This window comes from Heterodontus francisci, chromosome 31 (genome assembly GCF_036365525.1).
Source record: "Heterodontus francisci isolate sHetFra1 chromosome 31, sHetFra1.hap1, whole genome shotgun sequence".
Taxonomy (NCBI): Eukaryota; Metazoa; Chordata; class Chondrichthyes; order Heterodontiformes; family Heterodontidae; genus Heterodontus; species Heterodontus francisci.
This window is the reverse complement of record NC_090401.1, coordinates 52,837,966-52,856,810: the sequence shown is the minus strand read 5'-3', so window position 1 is coordinate 52,856,810 and position 18,845 is coordinate 52,837,966. Positions and strand designations below refer to the sequence as shown.

Sequence of the window (18,845 nt, the reverse complement as noted above, 5' to 3'; positions counted from 1 at the left end):
GAGCTTGCAGTTAGCAGCTACATCCAGCATATCACAACCTTTCAACACAAGAATAAAAGTGTTACATGAGTAGCAGATAATCTGGGCTGAACTTTCAGGCCCCTCCGGGGGCAGGAACGGAGGAAGACAGGGCCTGAAAATACCAGCGCCAGCCAGTTTGAAAGTTTCCCAGCACTGGCCATTTTTGGAGACGCAGGTTTGGAGTCAGCAGGGCTACCTGCCCAGGTAGCCAGTTTCGGCTTGTTAACAGCCTATTTAAGGCCAATTAAAAGGAGGCCGACTGCAATTTTCCAGTCGGCCTCCAGTTTCTCACACTGCCAGGAGCAGTTTAGGATTTAATCTACCCTAAGTTTTGTGCTAAACCGAAACAGGGAACAAAGCAGGGTTGCAGTTTGTCTTTCAGATGAGATGTTAAGTAAAGGCCCCGTCTGCCTTCTCCGGTGGGCATAAAAGATCCCATGGTGCTATTTCAAAGAGCTGGAGTGTTGTTCTGGTCAATAATTATACCTCATCTAACATTGTTAAAATAGATTATCTGGTCAACATCACATGGCTGTTTCTGAGCGCATGATTTGGCTGCTGTATTTCTTACATCACAATAGTGACAACTGTTCAGAAGTACTTCATCTTCTGTAAAGGGCTTTGGGCGCCCCAGGTTGCAAAGAGCACTATATAAATGCAATTTAGTTTTAGGCATAGAAATTGGAAGTGCTGTAAACACTCAGCAAGTCTGCAGCATCTGTAGAGTGTTATACCCGATTCGAAACATTAACTCGGTTTCTCTATCCACAGATGCTGCCAGACCTGCTCAGTATTTCCAACCCTTTCTATTTCAGATTTCAAGCATCCGCGGTATTTTACATTTATTTTAGTTTTAGGCGTGTTACATTTAGCCTCAGCGCCTGAACTAGAGTTCCTTATGCTGGTCAGTGTTCAGTGCTGAATAATGGGCATGTGTGGAGGGTGGGTGAGGGTAGAACAGAAAAAGGTTCAGTTGCAATGCTCTTGAACAACCCGGCCAAACCTACTGCCCGAGCTCACACATTTAGGCCGGGATTTTGTGTGGCCCCGAGGCAGAATCGGAGGCAGGGGCCACAGAGTATTGCAACAGGGGGCCGGGGGGGGGGGGGGGGGGTGGGTGGAGGACCCATTGCCAAGCAATCTTCCCAGGGGCAGGATAGGCTGACAATGGCCTTCCCACCCAGAGGCCAATTGAGGCCCTTAAGTGCCATATTAATGGCCAATTAAGGGCCTCTTCCCATCACCGCTGAGATCTTACCTGGACTACACAACCACACCGCAACTCATTCACCTTGGGTCCCAAGTGCCAGCGCTGGGCCTGGGTCTGAGGCACCTGCAGTACCGGTGGCACTGCCAATACTGCTGAGCTGCTGACCCTGTGATTGGCCAGCAGCTCTTGGAGGCAGGATCCCCATCTTTAAAAGGGACAGGAATCTCCACTCCGGAAACTCTGATTTAAAAAGACCGGAGGAACTCTCCGGGGGCGGGGGGCCACGAAAAGGCAGAACCCAGCCTTTTTTGACTGAGCGGCAGGAGCCCTGCCTCCAACACAAAATCCAGCCCACAGAATACACAGTGGCGCAGTGGTTAGCACTGCAGCCTCACAGCTCCAGGGACCCGGGTTCAATTCTGGGCACTGCCTGTGTGGAGTTTGCAAGTTCTCCCTGTGTCTGCGTGGGTTTTCTCCGGGTGCTCCGGTTTCCTCCCACAAGCCAAAAGACTTGCAGGTTGGTAGGTAAATTGGCCATTATAAATTGTCACTAGTATACGTAGGTAGTAGGGAAATATAGGGACAGATGGGGATGTTTGGTAGGAATATGGGATTAGTGTAGGATTAGTATAAATGGGTGGTTGCTGGTCGGCACAGACTCGGTGGGCCGAAGGGCCTGTTTCAGTGCTGTATCTCTAATCTAATACCCATTTTACTGAGGTATCGGTGGAACCACCAGTTTCGAGGAATCAACGGGCGAATTTAAAAAAAAATTAGAAACAGGAAATAATTTTTTTTTTTAGAAAGGTAGGGGAAAAGTAAAGAAGCAGGACAAGGCTGGAGTCACAATGTCTTTTGCAATCAGAGGTGGCCCTCTCCTATTCAATGCGAAAAGGAGCCGTTCATTTTTATTCATGAGGAAATATGTTTAAATTGGGAACATTCTATGTCATCATGTTGAACATGTCCAAGGGAATTGCACTTCATTTGCTGCTGCCACACACAGCTGGAGTTTATGATCAGTCAGCAGATGCAGGATAGAACTAAAGAATATTGGCAGAAAAAGCAAACACTGTGCAGTAAATGAGTCTAAAATTCAGATTCAAAAGAAACGCTTGCCAGTACCTTGAAGGTCAGTGTAATTGTCTAGGGGAGTTTAAAAAATATTTTGCTACACGAGTGGGAAGAGTACACAGCAGCTGAGGGCAGGATTGGCTACAATGCTGGAATAGCCTGTCTATATTCACTGTCTAGGCTAATGAATGACTGTTCAGCTGGGTCACGAGAGGGCTGTTTGGCAAATTATTACTCAGCAAATTATAAAATCACATTTCAGCACCTACTTTTGGAACACAAATATTTCTAGATTATCCACACAGTTGAATTAGTAACTGAATGAAAATTCCTGGAAATGATAAATAGTTTTGTCCACACTCACTACATAAAAAGTCATTGTACCCAAAGTTGTCGCTCAGACACAGCCACTGGGTGAATCTGTTAACTGATTTTCTACTGGATCCCATTTAGTTTCAAGAATTTATGAAGGGAATAAAGTACAGGACTTGATGACAAAAGACTGAGGAAGCAGTCAGTCTGCAACAGTAAGTGCTAGTTTTCCTGATCCTGAAGTAGCGTTTTCTCCAGAAATATGAAGGTTATAAACATTCAAATTTGTGGAGTATAAAAATGCCTTCACAATCATTGGAACCATTATATAAATTCCTTGAATACGAAAATTATTAATGTTTTTGATGCTCAAATTAAATGTTTTGTCCCCCCCCTCCCAAAACAAATTCCCTCCCCTCTGTTCCTGTTGGCACTGGCTCGTGCTGGGACGCTGCTCCCGGATTACGGTTGTTGCCTGTATCTCACCCAAGTGTCCATTCTTCATGTGCGAACTTGGACTGAGTGTTGGCAACTGTAGAAGGAATCATCAGCCTCAGGCTGCCATCCCCTCACCCCACACAGCTACTTTACCAGCATGGATCACTGACCGAGACAAGGAAACCAAACAGTTTGAGACCAATTCTGTCTTGGCAGAGATCAATTAACCCACACAGTCCAAGCATCAAAGCCAGCACCTTCCTTCTCAGTAATATATCAGAAAGTGCATTTATCATGCATGTGGATGCAAGTGATGCAACACTCATTCATACCTACATGCATGATGCACGGGGTCATCAACCAACATATTCCTGGAGGCTGCGTGACATGAACCCCAACTGCCCCGCCCAGTCAAAACGACCTGATCCCCATCACCATCTCCAATATTATGATGAAAGAAAACAAATTAAAAGCAAATGAAAATAAAACAACTTTTTTCAATGTCTCCATGATTTTTCCTCCAGGGTTTGCTCATAAGATTAATCTTGAATTCCTGGAGAATCCAGGCCAATCCCCAAGGGTTGGGAACCCTAATTATACAGTTTTCAATTGCACCCGAGCAGAGTTTTAAATTGCTGCCCAACGATTACAACAAGTGGCAGAGAATAAGCTGCTGACAGTGATTTGTACTCAAGGTCATGATTGTAACCCAAGGGGCGGTTTGTGGCTTCATCTGCAGCATCACACCTGCTGTGCATATTTGTGCAGTTACACCTTTGGGGGTAAACATATTTAAAAGATGGGAAAACGTCAACTGTTATGCCCAAGTGGCACCCTCTGTTGTGTAACAGCAGGTATTAGTCCTAATTATATTCCCAACATCAATAGTCAATGGCATAAACTGACTCTCACATATGCACACAGTAGGAGAGCAGCCAGATGCAAAGAGACTTAGGTGCACGCACGGGTGAACAAACCAGCAGCTCCAAAGACCCAGAAAAATACAAGCTTACTAATTTGCCATCAAGTTAAGGCCAGCGTCTTAAACACAAGAACCAGAAGACAGATGAAAATAATTTTTTAGCGCAAGTTATGATGATCTGGAATTCATTGCCAGAAAAAGAGTGGTGGAAGCAAATTCAATAGAAACTTTCAAAATGAAAGTTGAACTGAATAAATGTTTGAACAGGAAAAATTGTCAGGGCAATAGAGAAAGAGCAGGGGACTAAGATGACTTCAATAGCTCTTTGAAAGAGCCGGCACAGGTATGGTAGGCCGAATAGCCTTCTTCTGTGCGATTCTATAATTCTTTGATTCTCAGAAGTAAATGCCACCCATTTGCACTCTGGGTCTGCGTATCCCTCTACATCTATGGAGGTAGCCTCACAAAGGGCATACCCTGGAATACAGGAACCCAATGTCAACTTGCAAATGTAGAGTTCCTTTATTATTCCTAGATCTTTGCTTTAGGAACAGCTAAAATAAGTCCATTACTACAGCTGCCGTACAATAGGAGCTGTTATTCCGCATTGAGATCACCAGAGCATCTTAAGACCTCTACTTTTCACTCTTTCACTTGGGCCTTCTTTAGAGATTGTAGATGGAGAGTGTAAGGCTGTGATTTCATCTGAGTTGGTGCAACATCCAAAGGGCTATGTAAACTTCGCTTTTGTCCCTCATAATGCCATTGTAACCCCTAGATGATGTTACAGCATTATTACTCAATCTCGACAAGTCATATCATGCGCATACTTCATTATAAAATTCCCAGTTCCATGAAAATTGCATAAATGTTTTATATATCAGCTTGAGTAATAACCCATCTTAAAGGTACTGAACAAGTTGGATTTGCTGCTAATTCTTGACACTTCAGGAGGACTTGCGAGTTCTTTTTAAAGACCACAATGTTCCACCATAACCTGCTCAAGGGCTACTCTTACAAAAAAAACATGTACTTATGTAGCACCTTTAAGTAATAAAACATCCCAAGGCATTTCACAGGCACATTATACGCAAACTTTGACAATGATCCACATAAGGAGATATTAGGGTAAGTGGTTAAAAGCTTAATCAAAAAGCTATATTTTTAAGGAGCATCTTAAAGGAGGAAAGAGAGTTAGAGAGGCGAAGAACGGAGAGGTTTACCGAGGGAATTCCAGAGCTTAAGGTCGAGGCAGTTGAAGGCACGGCCACCAATGGTGGAGAGATGAAAATCCAGGATGGTCAAGAGGTCAGAATTAGATGAGCGTGGCTAGCTTGGAGGATCGTGGGGCTGAAGATGATTACAGAGTTAGAGAGGGGTGAGGCCGTAAAAGGATTTGAAAACAATAGCATTTTTTTTTAAAAACAGAATGTATATCCTTGTGCTTATTCAAAAGCCTTTTATTTACCTTTTTAAAAAAATGTTCATCTCACACATATACCCAGTAGTTCGGCCCCACAGTATCGTGCAGCATTAGGTTTGTCAGGGCCACAGGTGAGAGAGATCATAATAGATGAAGGTGGCCATTCAGCCCCTCTAGCTCATCCTTTCAAAAGGAATCTATAATCCCGGTTTACAGAATTTAACTACATCTTGAAGGTTTTTGGCTCCATTGACCCACTCTGAAAACTAGTCCAAGGTTTTGACCATTCTTTGCATAAAGAAGTGCTGCCTGACGTCAGTTCTGAACTTGTATTGTAAAGGCATTTATGAAGATTTCTAATCAGTATTTCTAGCAGAATCGTGAACACAACTTTTTTTTTGGTGACACATTTATAATTTTCCTAGAAATGCAAGCCAGAAATCTTCACAAAAGCATTTCTAATGTAGCTACAAATAGTGATCAGAGCAATTCTTCCTCCGTGGTTGCACAACTTAGTACAAATTGTGTTCCAATGCATCTGTAGTGACAGTACCACAAAGTGGCACAATACCCTGTCGTAAAGAAAAATGACTGAAAAATTCCCAAAATAGACCAAAAAGATTTTGAATAATTCCAATGATAAATTATGTAAGATAACATGCACTAGGAGTTAGGTCAGAAAGGTACATCATATCACAATCTCCCCCTAGCCCGTTACATTATCACAATACACATAATAAGGTGCTGTTTTGAATTGCTAATAGGTCTGAAGGTATAAACAGCAGATTGTCCCTCCATTCTGAATAAATAATGCTTTTTCCAATGTGATTGATTGGCTGGTAATATAAAAATATAGTGAAGCTATGGAGACAGAAATGCATCATCAGTTTCTATAGAGATGTAACATTAAACTGAGTGCTTTAAAAAGTGGTGTGTATTTTTGCATTACAATATTAATAAACTCGGTTTTCCCATCAACATGTGTCCAAGAAGCAATCATACGATAATGAGGCTTTACTGGCTTTCACCTGGAAAGAAATTGCTGGAAATAGTCCAGGATGGATGATTCTGACTCTCCAACAGGTTAAAAACAGCAAGGAATCACAGTTAAGTTTCTGAGTTTCGGGATATTCTTTGCTGGAGTAGACTCTAATGTGAAACTCACAATAGGCACATCATAACTCAAACCTGAAAGGATTCAATAGGACTAAGACAACCAGAATTTTCCAATCGAGAGATTTTTTTTGTTCAGAAGATGCTTCTTGAAATGGGTAATTAACCCAGTGTGAACACTGCACATTATATTTGTGCACTGCACTGCAGACAGTATTTGCCGAATTATTTGGTGCTTCACATTTCTATTTGATTGGAAAAAAAAGTGTATTTAGTTGTCCTATAACCTATAAAATATCTTGCCCATGTTGACAGTTCAGTGGGTACTGGGTAATAGAACCACCAGGCATGGCACTGAGCAATACAGATTCTAAGTTCCCAGGTTTGATCGTAGTCTTTGCTGAGTTGCTAACACTAAGGAACGGGATGGGACAGAGGTTGGGTTGGTACATATGACCTTCTGCACTGAGCTAAGGAGGGACAAATCAACCAGGTTACAGGATTGGGGTTGACTGTGGTACAAGCTGTGATCAAATTATCAACTGACAGGGTACAACAGTGTAAAGGAATGTTACTGGACTAGCAATCCAGAGGCATGGACTAATAATCCAGAGAACACATGTTCAAATACCATGAAAAGGTGAGAATCTGTAAATAAAAAGTTGGTATCAGTAAGTGACCATAAAGCTGTTAGGTTTCTACAACGATCTAACTGGTTCATCAATGCCCTACATGTGACTCCAGTCCCACACCAACATGGTTGACAGCCCTTGCATTAAACCGCTTTTAGTGGTTGAAAAAGAAAGCCCATCACCACCTTCTCAAGGCAACAAAGGATGGCCCACATTCTCAAGAATTTTTTTTTTAAAAATCACTGTCTACAAAACAACTTGCATTGATATAGCACTTTTAACATAGAAAACATCCCAAAGTTCATACAAGCAGCATGGCTGCCCTCATCTAGTAAACAAAGAGTAGCCAAAGCCCATTGTGCAAGAGGAATTTACAACTGGGAAAATTGTGGCACAATGCAAGGAATTGCCCAATTGGAAAGATTTAAAAGTGAAATTTCACCATTTAATTTAGAAACATACTCAAGATGAAATAGTTGCTAAGTAATTGCCTTTTACAACCAACAGGATCAGTAAGCATTAGTAGCTCTGCACTGTCAATAATCTAGTATCTTATTAGACAATTGAACACTGTTCAACAGAGATACTGCTGCCAGCCGTATGGGGCCAATGGTAGTTGAATCCAGCACATGGACCAGACAGGAAAGACAATAATAGTTGAGACAAATTAGTTGTTTTAAGATTTGTCTTTTCAATAGGACTGAAAAGAAATGTCTGGGCACGCTTTCAATGGCCTTTATAGGGATGGTGCAACTGCTGGGATAATTTAAAAGCACCACAGCAAGTGATGGCGTTCAAAATGCTCCTCTTATTTTAGAACATTCTCAATTAACCTGCAGGAAACATTACTTGAGAACGAACATTTATTTTTCAGCACTGACTCCTGAACACTCAAAATCATCAAGACTTTAATCAAAGCAGAAAGCTCCCATATGTAAACAGTGTAAACAATTTATTTCAAAGGATGACCTGGGAAACACTGAACAGTCAAGGCTCCAATTAATTCAATTTAATGTCTGCCAAGTCCCTGAAATTTGAACCTGCCTAAATGCAATAAAGATGTTCTTCCCTCCTCCAGCTTTAAAAGACCTTTAAGACTCTGCTGTCTCATTTCCCAGCGCTCTTTGAAGAAAAACAAACAAAAGCATGATATAATTTTCTCTGGGCATTAAACATATGGATGCTCTGTTCTGACTGTTGTTGTTTGTGGTGTGGATGAGGGGAGGGTGGGCTGCAGGGGAGAGTTGCCAACTCTCCAGGATTGCCCTGGACTCTCCAGGAATTAAGTGAGTTTCCAGGGTACCCTTAAAAAAGTGTGTTTTGACATTTTCTTTGAACACCTTTGTTTATTATTTATCAAGGGATGGTGGTATATGTCCAAGTCAAAATGATTTACAGCTTGCTAAGTGAATTTTATTCCCACCATTCTGTCTCTGTGGTCTTGGATGACAATTTCCTCCAACTAAACATTTTGAAGACTAATGCCCCAGCCACCAATTCTACACCCCTGCTATCAATTCCATCACAATCCCTTCCTATTCTCTCAGACTGAACCAGACTGTTCACAATCTCAACATCCTATTCAATCCTGAACAGTAAGGAAACAGTGTGGCAAAAATAAAAAGTCAACCAAATACCCCATTCCAAAAATTAATAGGACTTCCCCAGGACGTGACGTCCTGCAGTATCGCAACCCAACTGGAATGCACTAGCCTCCCTTTTTCTGTAACCTCCTCCAGCGCTTCAATCTTCTGAGGATTCTGCATTCCTCCAATTCCTGCCTCTTGTGCATCCTGACTTCCTTCACAACTTCAACTATCTTGACCCCAAGCTCTAGAATTCCCTCCCAAAACCTCTCCACCTCTTTCTCTCTATCCCTATTTAAGATCCTCCTTAAAAACTACCTGTCAGATTTTGGTCACCTGTTCTCATGTTTCCTTCTTTGGCTCAGTGTCAAATGGTGTCTGATTACACTTCTGTGAAGGCCCTTGAGGGTTTACTATATTAAAGTCAGAATAGAAATGCAAATTGTTGTTGACATGTCCAAAATGTATGTGACTGGAATCCAACTTCCCAACTGATCTATTAATCTCAAATTTCAACTGACCAACCTGAAACGGCTACAATGAAATATCTGCAGTCATCCCTCTGCCAGGTGGATGTTGGTTGACAATCTAGGATTTATAAACCAAATGGCCCTGCATTCCTGCTTACAAGATGTTAAATAACGATAATCTAAAGTCACAGGAATGTCAATATGTTGGAGATGCCATACAATAAAAAGGATGATGGCATAAATTCTAGCCAAGTACTTTCTCAAGGACGATTACATATTAACACAAAGGTGTTTACGGGACAAAAAAGTATCTCTCCAAATATCCAAAGCAATTTCAAAACATGTACGAGCTTTTATTTCATTCAAAACCTCCCTATTTCTAATGTGGATTTTGAAGTAGATTAAGTAGAACTGAAGAAATGGACAAATTACTTTGAGACAGAAAAATATTCAAAGATTTTTAAACACCGGGTGCAGAAATGCTTTAGTAACCATCAAATAGCATGTTAAATGAAAACTCTGATTTAACAGACTTTTAGTTCCTCCTATTTTCTCCCATCCTTCCCTGAATGTACTGACTTTTTCTGGGGTATGACACGATGTGCCCTCAGGTACCATATATTTTCATGAATGAGTCTAAATAGTTTTGGCAGTCTATTCCACCATGCAGTGCATCATCTATCATTCACAATCCAGCACAGTCTTTGGATAGCAATCAGGTATAGGAACCTTGGCTGATTTCTACCACTCCTCTCCCCCAACTTAAATGCAATGGTGCTGAACCAATTTCAATACCCTTCTGCCTCCATAGCCATTGCAGTTGAAACTAGCTAACTCAGCAAATACAAGGAATCCAGGATACCATCAAGTAAGAGTGGGTCAGATATGCAAAGGGCACCTGGTGTCTCTCGAGCTGTACCTCAGTCAACTCCTATAGGAGGGGAGGATAAACAAAAAAACTGAAGATATCTTGCATTTCCCACAAAAAAAGGTTTATTTTCTGCAGCATGGTGCTGACAGAGACTTCAAAAGGCTAATAAATCAATCCGTAGGCAACAAGTAATAACTGTCAGAATTCAATTCTTCCAAATATCTTGCAAACTCTCCATCAGAAAAAAAGTTGATGTCTTTTGTTTTGCTTTCTTAGCAAGCTCGAGTTTAGTGCTGCAATTTAAAGATGGCAGCCACACTCTGAAATACTCTTTACTGCAATCCTCTTTGATGCAATTTGCTTAAAAAGTTCATTTCCCCCAAAATTGAATTTCTAATAAACCAAAGATTCAACATTACATTAATCCTTGTTTGGGTGGGGTTTAAATCAACATCATTTCAATCTATTTGGTTAGAGATATTAAAATGGAGAGGCAGATGAATTAGTTGGAATCTGTGAAGGTTTCCTCACCATCATGAAGTCAATTTAGCAGGCTAAGGAAGTTTATATCATAAAGTGGAATAAAATGGGGATTTTAGTCCCCAGGATAAATTTATTACAGTGGATATTTGATTTCAAATGTAGTAATATTTGAATTTGAGGGGAAAAATGCTGTCTGGAGCCTCTAGTTAGAAGTTTCCTTCACAAATGAACCAGCAATGGGTCACATTTTTGCTCTCTCTCTCTCTCGAACAGTGGCTCTCAGGAGCTATGAAAATTCAGGATATTGCTAGAGGCACATTTGTTTGCCTCCTTATGTTGTCATGTGCTGCTGGCAGCATAAGTACAAGATGGGCACCATCAAGACAAAACAAAGAAAATTAAACTGCCTAGCGGGCACAAACCATAGCTGGTTTCCAACTCAGGAATTCTCTGACTCACCCTTTCGGAGCATTTTATTTATACAAAAAGTGTACAACTTGAAATGTATATCTGCTTCAGCTGTGATGGGATTTTTGAGTTTCTTTGCCTTTTAAAATGATTTGTAAATACATGTAATCACATCAACTGTTTACTCTTGTTCACACTGGGAAATATCTTTGCTTAGGCTACAACCATGTGAGCTTGCTATTCCCAAATTCATTTTCCAGCAGGTTTTCAAATTTAAGTAATGATTTATTTTTTTTTTTGAGTAAAACCTTCACACCAAAATATTTCCAACTGATTTTTTTACTTCAGTAGACCTCAGAGAAAGAGGCAGGGAAACTAATGATGCATATGATTACAACCCCTCTGCTTGCTTTCTTTATACAGAGGATCTCAGAAACAATTACAGTCTATCTCTATTATTTCAAATTCTCTCAAATTATCTGATAATTCTTTTCCAGGACTAAATTTGGCATTGCGTTATTTACATTGAATTACACAAACTATTGGTTAATTCATAATTTAAAAGGAAAAGAGAGTTTGAATTATCAGTAGACTATTGTTGATACAAATATTTAATTATTCATCTGTGCTAGCTTAATCGCATGATCAAACCCAAAAGATAACTCCCTCTCCCACTCCATAACACTGCCCCCACCCCAATACTGCCATCTTCCAGGATCTGCCCTCTCTAGAACTGCAACATGACAAATCTTGCTCATCCTCAATGCTTCCAAATCCCAAAATGTACTAAACCCCATTTTCCTCTTCCCTAGAGCTCCCAAATGTCAAGTTCCCTCCTCCCCAGTCCTACAGTCTGCTCTAAATCAGTACAACAGATCAGCCACACGTCAATTATCAAAACTTAAATTTCTGCACATTTTGAATAAAAAACACAAAGCTCATTTGTAGTCTACATAGAAACTCTCCAGCAATAGGTAATAATATTCACCATACTAGCAAAAGTCTACATTCTGCAATGCACCTAAATGTATAAAACTATGAATTATATGCCTTATGGGGGGCAGTGTCATTACGATATCAAAAAAATGATTGAGACTTGTCTGTTGCACAAAGATCAGTGTAACCATTAAAAAAAATTGAACAGAAATAAAGCCATTTTCTATTGGCTTAGTCTAACCGCTGATTAAACTCAGGATCTGTCTCATAACAAGCTGCATTGATATAGTGCCTTTAACATAGCAAACTGTCTCAAGGCACTTATCAAGAGCAATATCAATAAAACCATTTTTGATACTGAGCCACAATAGGAGATATTAGGATAGAAACCAAAAGCTTGGACAAAGAGATAGGTTTTTAGGACCATCTTAAAAGAGAAGAGAGAGTTGAAGAAGTTAAGGGAGGGAATTTCAGAGCTTAGGGTGAAAGTAGCTGAAAGTACGGCCACCACTGGTGGAGTGATTAAAATAGGCGATACGCAAGAGGTCAGAATTGGAGCAGCGCAGATATTTCAAAGGCTTTTAGGGCTGGAGGAGGTTTCAGGGATAGGGAGGGGCAAGGCCATGGAGGGATTTGAAAGCAAGGACGAGGATTTTGAGACATTGTCAGACTGGGAGCCAATGTGGGTCAGCAAGAACAGGGATGATATGATGGGTGAATGAGACTTGGACTGAGATCAGTTATGGGCAGCAGAGTTTTGGATGAGCACAAGTTTATATAGGGTGGAAAATTGGAGGCCAGCCAGGAAAGCATTGGAATAAAAACAAAGTGCTAGAAATACTCAGCAGGGCAGGCAGCATCTGTGGAGAGAGAGACAGAGTTAACATTTCAGGTCTGTGATCTTTCATCAGAACTCATCACAAATGGATTATAGCCGCACACCGACGTGGCTAGGACATAGGTGAACAAAACTTCAATGTAGATATTTGCATTTTACTTCAGTTGGAGACTTAGCTTTGCTCATTCCTTGGCATCTTACTTCTTTCATTTCTTGGCCAGTTTTAATTACAGCGAAGATTATACAGAACATTACGGACAATTACAAAATACTAAAGATACCCAAAGGTGTGCAATCCTTATAAGTATCGGACCTGATGAACCATGTGTGATCCCACCTGCCCCAGCTGCACTGCTTAGGTTGGCCTCATATGCATTAGTCCACAAGCGTGCTCTGCAAACGGGTTGATAAAAGTGCAAGGGACAGCTGTATATTGATGCTATAAATGTGCAACATTAAACTCAGTTCGCAAGCTGCATATTGGGCCCTCATTAAGCTTCCTGAAGATATTCATAAATTGAGCATTAAAGAGAGTTAAGAAACACAAAACACTTTAGGCAGGAGCAGTGCTAAATAGCTTTGAGATTGGCATAGCTGGTATTCACTAAAGCTTGCCTGAACTCCCAGAGCGCCTGCCCATTCATTTCTGCAATAGTCATTGATGTTTCCACTTACTGCATGTTTCCATTGCTCCCCTGGGTAACACATTATTAAGTGTCGACAAATGCATGAGACAGCAGCCAACAAAATTTCTGCTAGCTATCAAGTACATGCACTGACAACCGATCCAGGTTTCTTCTTCAGGCACTGACCAATCCCTTTCTCATACCAGCTATCGACAGCACGAATACATATCCTTCTTACAAAAGGTAGGCATAAAGAAAAACATACTTTCCACAACAGCTTGCATATAACCCCTTTAACAGAGTAAAACACTGCAGGGGGACAATGAGACAAAATCCAAGTCACATAAGCAGATATTAGGAACAGGTGACCAAAATCTTGAACCAAGATGCAGTATTTAACGAATATCTTAAAAGGAGGAGAGAGAGGTAGAGAGGTGGTTAGTATAAACGTTCTTCAATACAAAAGCATACATACGTCCGGCACGCGGAGACACTCAGGTGTTGGAAAGCTTTGCCGATCCCAGGTTCCATTCCTACACTGATTTAACTGATTGCCGTGGGGATGCTGCATCTGAGCTTGGCTGAGACATGAGCAGGGAGCAGGGATGGGGAGGGAGGTGGCTGGAGAACCTTACACAGAAAAGATGACAGACTCCAAGAATCCTAAAAAGCACCAAGTTACTGCAAGTTTGAACCTTGTGGGAGGACATGACACCACGGGCAGGATTTTACCGTGGGCTTCGGGACCCAGACATTGGGATGAAATGGTCCCGAGCCCGCACTTGGCAGCGGGACCGGCTCAGCTATTTTCCCGAGGCGGCCTCCTATTTGGCCACCTCTGGCCTCGCCATCCAATTAAGGATGGTGGGCGGGATGTAGACGCTGCCAGACTTCTGGGCCGGCAACTCTAGAGCCTCAGCAGCCCCACCAGTAGACGTGGGCACTGCTCAATCAGGTCGAGGATCGACAGGGCGCCTCAACATGCAGGTGCCCTTGGAAAGATAAGTTTTAAATTAACGATCAGACGGACCAAGCAGGCAGGCCCCTCCAGATAGCCATTGGAACTGCAGGGGTAGCTTTCTCTGTCCTTGGGCCACGGAGCCTTCGGCTTTGATGGCCCCCCAGGCTGCCAGAGGGAGGGCGCCTCCATGAAGCTGGCAGTCTCCCCACACGTTGGGTGACTACTCCACTGTCGGCAAAATGCCAGCGGCCCTGAGGAATCAACTCTAAGTGGGTCATTAATTCTTTAAATTGGCTGCCCACTTCCATTCAGCGGACAGTCACTCCACATACAGTCCCACCGCTGGCAAAGTTCCCCGGTGGCGAGATTGCACCTGGGAGCCGTCCCAACGTGGCTCCCTGCTACGTTCCCAGCTCCCCTCCCAGCCCACAGCCCAGGGCTGGGAATTGCCTGCCCCACCAGTAGGGCTGAGCCAGAAGTGCTGTCATTATAGTCACTTGCCCTGGAAATGATGTGTCCAGAAACGGGAAGTCGCTGCACACTGTCACGACTCATCCCCAAAGAAAACCCAACAATCTGATCAGGTTCTTGCTCCTGATCACTGTCCAGTCACTCCTGCTGATAAGTGGATGTTAAAGGAGAATAGGAATGGACTTGGCTGTGACATCCAGACACAGGTACTTTCCAATGGCAGCCACTGGATAACATCAAGAATAAGAATCATGGCTGATTTTTTTTTCTTTAAATTTCCTAATCCAGGTAACACAGAGACCAATGCCTTGGTAAACTGCTGCAGGTGAAATCAGCTAACTCAACACAGACTAAGGATCGAAGTTCGGGTGAGCCATTTTTGCCGATATCGGCTATAGTTAATAGGCTGGATGCTGCTCAGTTTATAATACCACTCATTGATATTGGTCAATTCATGGCCTGCTCCCAAGTTCATTTCACTATAAACTGCCACCCATTAATGTCAGTTTTGACTGTCAATTTCTGATTATGTACCATAATGGACAAATTGTGCTTCCTCATATTTCTCTGTCGACTTAATGCTGGCAGTTTTAATTTGGAAATTGCGATTGAGCTTGTTACATCCTACTTTGCAATAGGGACATGGCAGTGTTTGCTGCATTTAAAATAATTAATTAAAAGATTTGTTAATCAAGGTATAGTTTCTCAGCTGCCAGCTGTGATAAAATCCACTGATTTTAATTGCAACAGTACATGAAATTATTGAAGTGTTGATTAATGTATTAACTTTATTTCACACTCCACAGGGTCAATGACTGCAGTATAATAATAGAAGTGTGTCAAAACCCACCCTCAAGTTGAGAAGCATTCACTGCTGCAACCCTTCAGAATAAAGATGCTTTTGTGTTGACAGAATTTGAACTCTAAGAGACTGGTAGTCCGTGAGCTGGGTTCCAATGTTTCCACTGCTAATTCTGTCTCGGAAGTGCAAATTTGGCTCAGTTGGCAACACTCCCCCTAACTTAGTAGGGTATGGGTTCCCTCTCAAGGACTTGGGGCACATAAACTTTGGCTAAAACTTCAGTGTGGTACTGAGAGAGTGCTGCACTGTCAGCAGCACCATCTCTAACATGAGGTATTAAACAGAGGTCGATCTAAACCATGCCATGGAGATAAGCGGAGGCAATGAATTCAGAGGAAGCTGGATGGCCACTTGAGAGAAATAGACTTGTCGGGCTAAGGGGATTGAGTTGGGCAGTGGGACTGACAGAATAGCTCCAGGGAGAGCCGGCATGGATTCGATGGGCCGAATAGCCTCCTTCTGTGCCATAAATGGCTATGACTCTATCCAAAGAATAGACGGGGCTGCTGGCTATCATTCCTGCCTCAAACTGGGCCATCAAAAACAGATTATCTGGTCATTGTGAGCCTTGCTGCATGCAAACTGCACTTGCCCATATACCAACAGACTTTCAGAAGTAATCCATTGGTTCTAAACTATTTGGGAGATCCAGAGGATTGACTCGATATAAATGCAAATTCTTTCTTATTGCAGAAACAAACTTGTAGGCCTAATTGTTTTTGTGGATATACAGTTTCCCGCATAAAGGAGCCACATAAACGTAGAAATTACAGCACAGAAACTGGCCGTTTTGACCAGCTGGACATGCTGGCCTTTATGCTCCACTGAGCCTCCTCCCACCATAATAGTATAGTCTTCTATTCCTTTCTCTCCTCATGTACTTACGTAGCTTCCCCTTACATGTATCTGTGGTATTCACCTCAACCACTCTAGCTGGTAACAAGCTCTGCATTCTAACTATTTAGCAGCCAGGAAACAAGCCAAGGCCAACAATTTACTTGGATCCAAATGAAAATGAATCCAGTTGAAGTAGTAACATGGTGTGCATCAATCTCCATTGGGAATGCTCACACACAATCAGCAACCAAATGACCAATGGCAGGAGTTTTTTTTTAAATCTTCCCAGTGCACAAATAGCATGTCAAAATAGATCAAAATAGAGAAATCTATTATACTGGCTATCAACTAAGGCCGAACACTAGAACTGTGCGAATTGGCAATAGCAAAGGTCATAGAGTGGGACCAAGATATGTAGGCTTGGGGGCGAGGGAGAATACGATCTTCTGATGAATTCAACTTTAATTCCTCACTACCAGCATATTTATATGGAGCGTAGGCCAAAGCTGATTGTGCGGCCTGGGAACAAATACCGAAAATCCATCGAGTTAACCCTTTGAATGCTGGAAGATATCCCCAGCTCTCAAAATACACAAGTTTTTGCTTTCCACATCAGGTCTGTATGCTTATGCCTGAATTAACAAATAAGTTAACGAGGGAGCTACCAGAGGCACTTACACTTCATCAGTCACATCTGAATTCAAACCCCTCTTTTCCAGAAGTGAAATGACATACTGGGCTGGATTTTACAGCCCCGCCCCGCGATGTCAGGATCCTGACGGGGGGAGGCCCACATTGGGCCTCGACGCCGGAAAGGCCCAGCCCACTATTGCTGGCGGCAGTGAGGCCTCATGGCAGCCCCCCGACACTCAGCAACGGGAGCAAAGTTTGCAATTTAAAAATGCAAATAAATGAATTACTTACCAGCTACCGCCTTCCAAGCCACTCAGATACTGCTGCCGGTGACCAGCACTCCTGTGCCTTTGGATCTCCGTTCGGAGATCAGAGGCAGAACACTGGTGGGGAGATGGCAGCAGGTAAGTTTCTCCGTGCGCGAGAGGGGGAAGCAGCGTCAGAGTAATTTAATTGATCCGGGGGATGGTGGGAAGGGGTAAAGTTTAAGGTTTATGAACTTTGGGTGGGGGGAGGGAGGGGGGAGGTCAGGTGCACCAGGTAATGGTTTTGAGGGTGGAGGGAGGGGAAGAGGGAAGGTACTTAATTCTATGGTTATTGGGGGTGGGGGGGGGGGGTGGTGGGAAGAGATGGGAGAGGGTCAGGATCAAATTATTTAAAACATTTTTAAAACATTTACCCTTTAAATTTTAAATTGCAAAGTAGGGCTCAAAGCCCGTTAACAATGATATTGGCGCCTGACGTCATTGTCGGGGATGCACCGCCCGCCATCTCCCCATCATCGGGGCCGGGGGGGGGGGGCGGGCGAGGGGCAGTCCATGCTGGTCATTTAAATGAGCCACTGCGTTTAATATCACAATGTAGAATCCAGCCCATTGTTTTGGAGCATATACATTTAAATAAAACAGCAGATCTCCAAATTCTCACTACACACGCACACACACTCACCCAAAAAAAAACTAAAAATGGATTAAAGGGTTAATGAAGATTTTAATTTCAGAACTGAACCAAGAGAGCTCCACAAATCAATAAATCACTAGGCACTAAATTTATTTACAGACAAAGACACTGGCTTAGGACCCACATATGCTTCTTGCAGAGACTCATGATTCTCATTTCTCGATCAGCCAATACAAAAAGAGCCCATATCAGAGAGAAGGTACTTCAATTACTATTCTCTGCACGGAGTACATGTCCCCTCCCCCTCACATGTCAGAGTACCTGTATAGGCAGGAGGCCTTGACGGAGAAGAGAGATTTATATTAAAAGAAAAACATTACAAATTGGTCAGCCTGGTTTTCATTGACCTATGGTGCAGCATCGATTCTGAAAAAGATTGAGTAGTACACAGTCAATTTATCATTCCTGCCTTTGTAGTACATGAAAGAGGGAGCACGAGGAAAAAAAAAAAAGGACAGATAGAGCAGGAGAGCAAAGAGAAAGGAAGAGAGGAGGAAGAGTTAGAAAGATAGGACAAGAGAAAGAATATAAAATCAAAGGGAACAAAAATGAGGGAGCTCATTAAAAAAAAGTGATGCAGTGTATCAGGCTCTTCTGATAGGTCAGTGGGTGGATGCATTCAAGTTCTGTGGTTTAGTCCTGAGCCATATGCACCAGGAAGGTGACAGTTTTAGTCGTGGGTCTACTCAGACTAAGTTGATCTCAGTTGGGGAGGTGCTCTTAGTGTTCAAGGGATAATCGTAGAAAAATAGCCAGGG

The 18,845-nt window shown here is 42.4% G+C and overlaps 1 protein-coding gene and 1 long non-coding RNA gene across 8 annotated transcripts in view; one reads left to right on the top strand and one right to left on the bottom strand.

The window, feature by feature from the left end:
* ptprub (protein tyrosine phosphatase receptor type Ub) overlaps positions 1-18,845 on the bottom strand; it is an 833,961-nt gene that overhangs the window by 565,720 nt on the left and 249,396 nt on the right. The gene's annotated exons all lie outside the window — the stretch shown is intronic.
* The window catches only part of LOC137347268 (uncharacterized), a 52,065-nt gene continuing 35,944 nt past the window's right edge, over positions 2,725-18,845 (top strand). Inside the window, exons 1-2 of one of the 2 annotated variants that reach the window (XR_010968915.1) lie at positions 2,725-2,832; positions 15,084-15,163. This is a non-coding gene — a long non-coding RNA (uncharacterized lncRNA). Of the gene's footprint in view, positions 2,833-14,593; positions 15,002-15,083; positions 15,164-18,845 lie in introns of those variants that run through there. The other variant, XR_010968914.1, reaches the window with a different exon arrangement.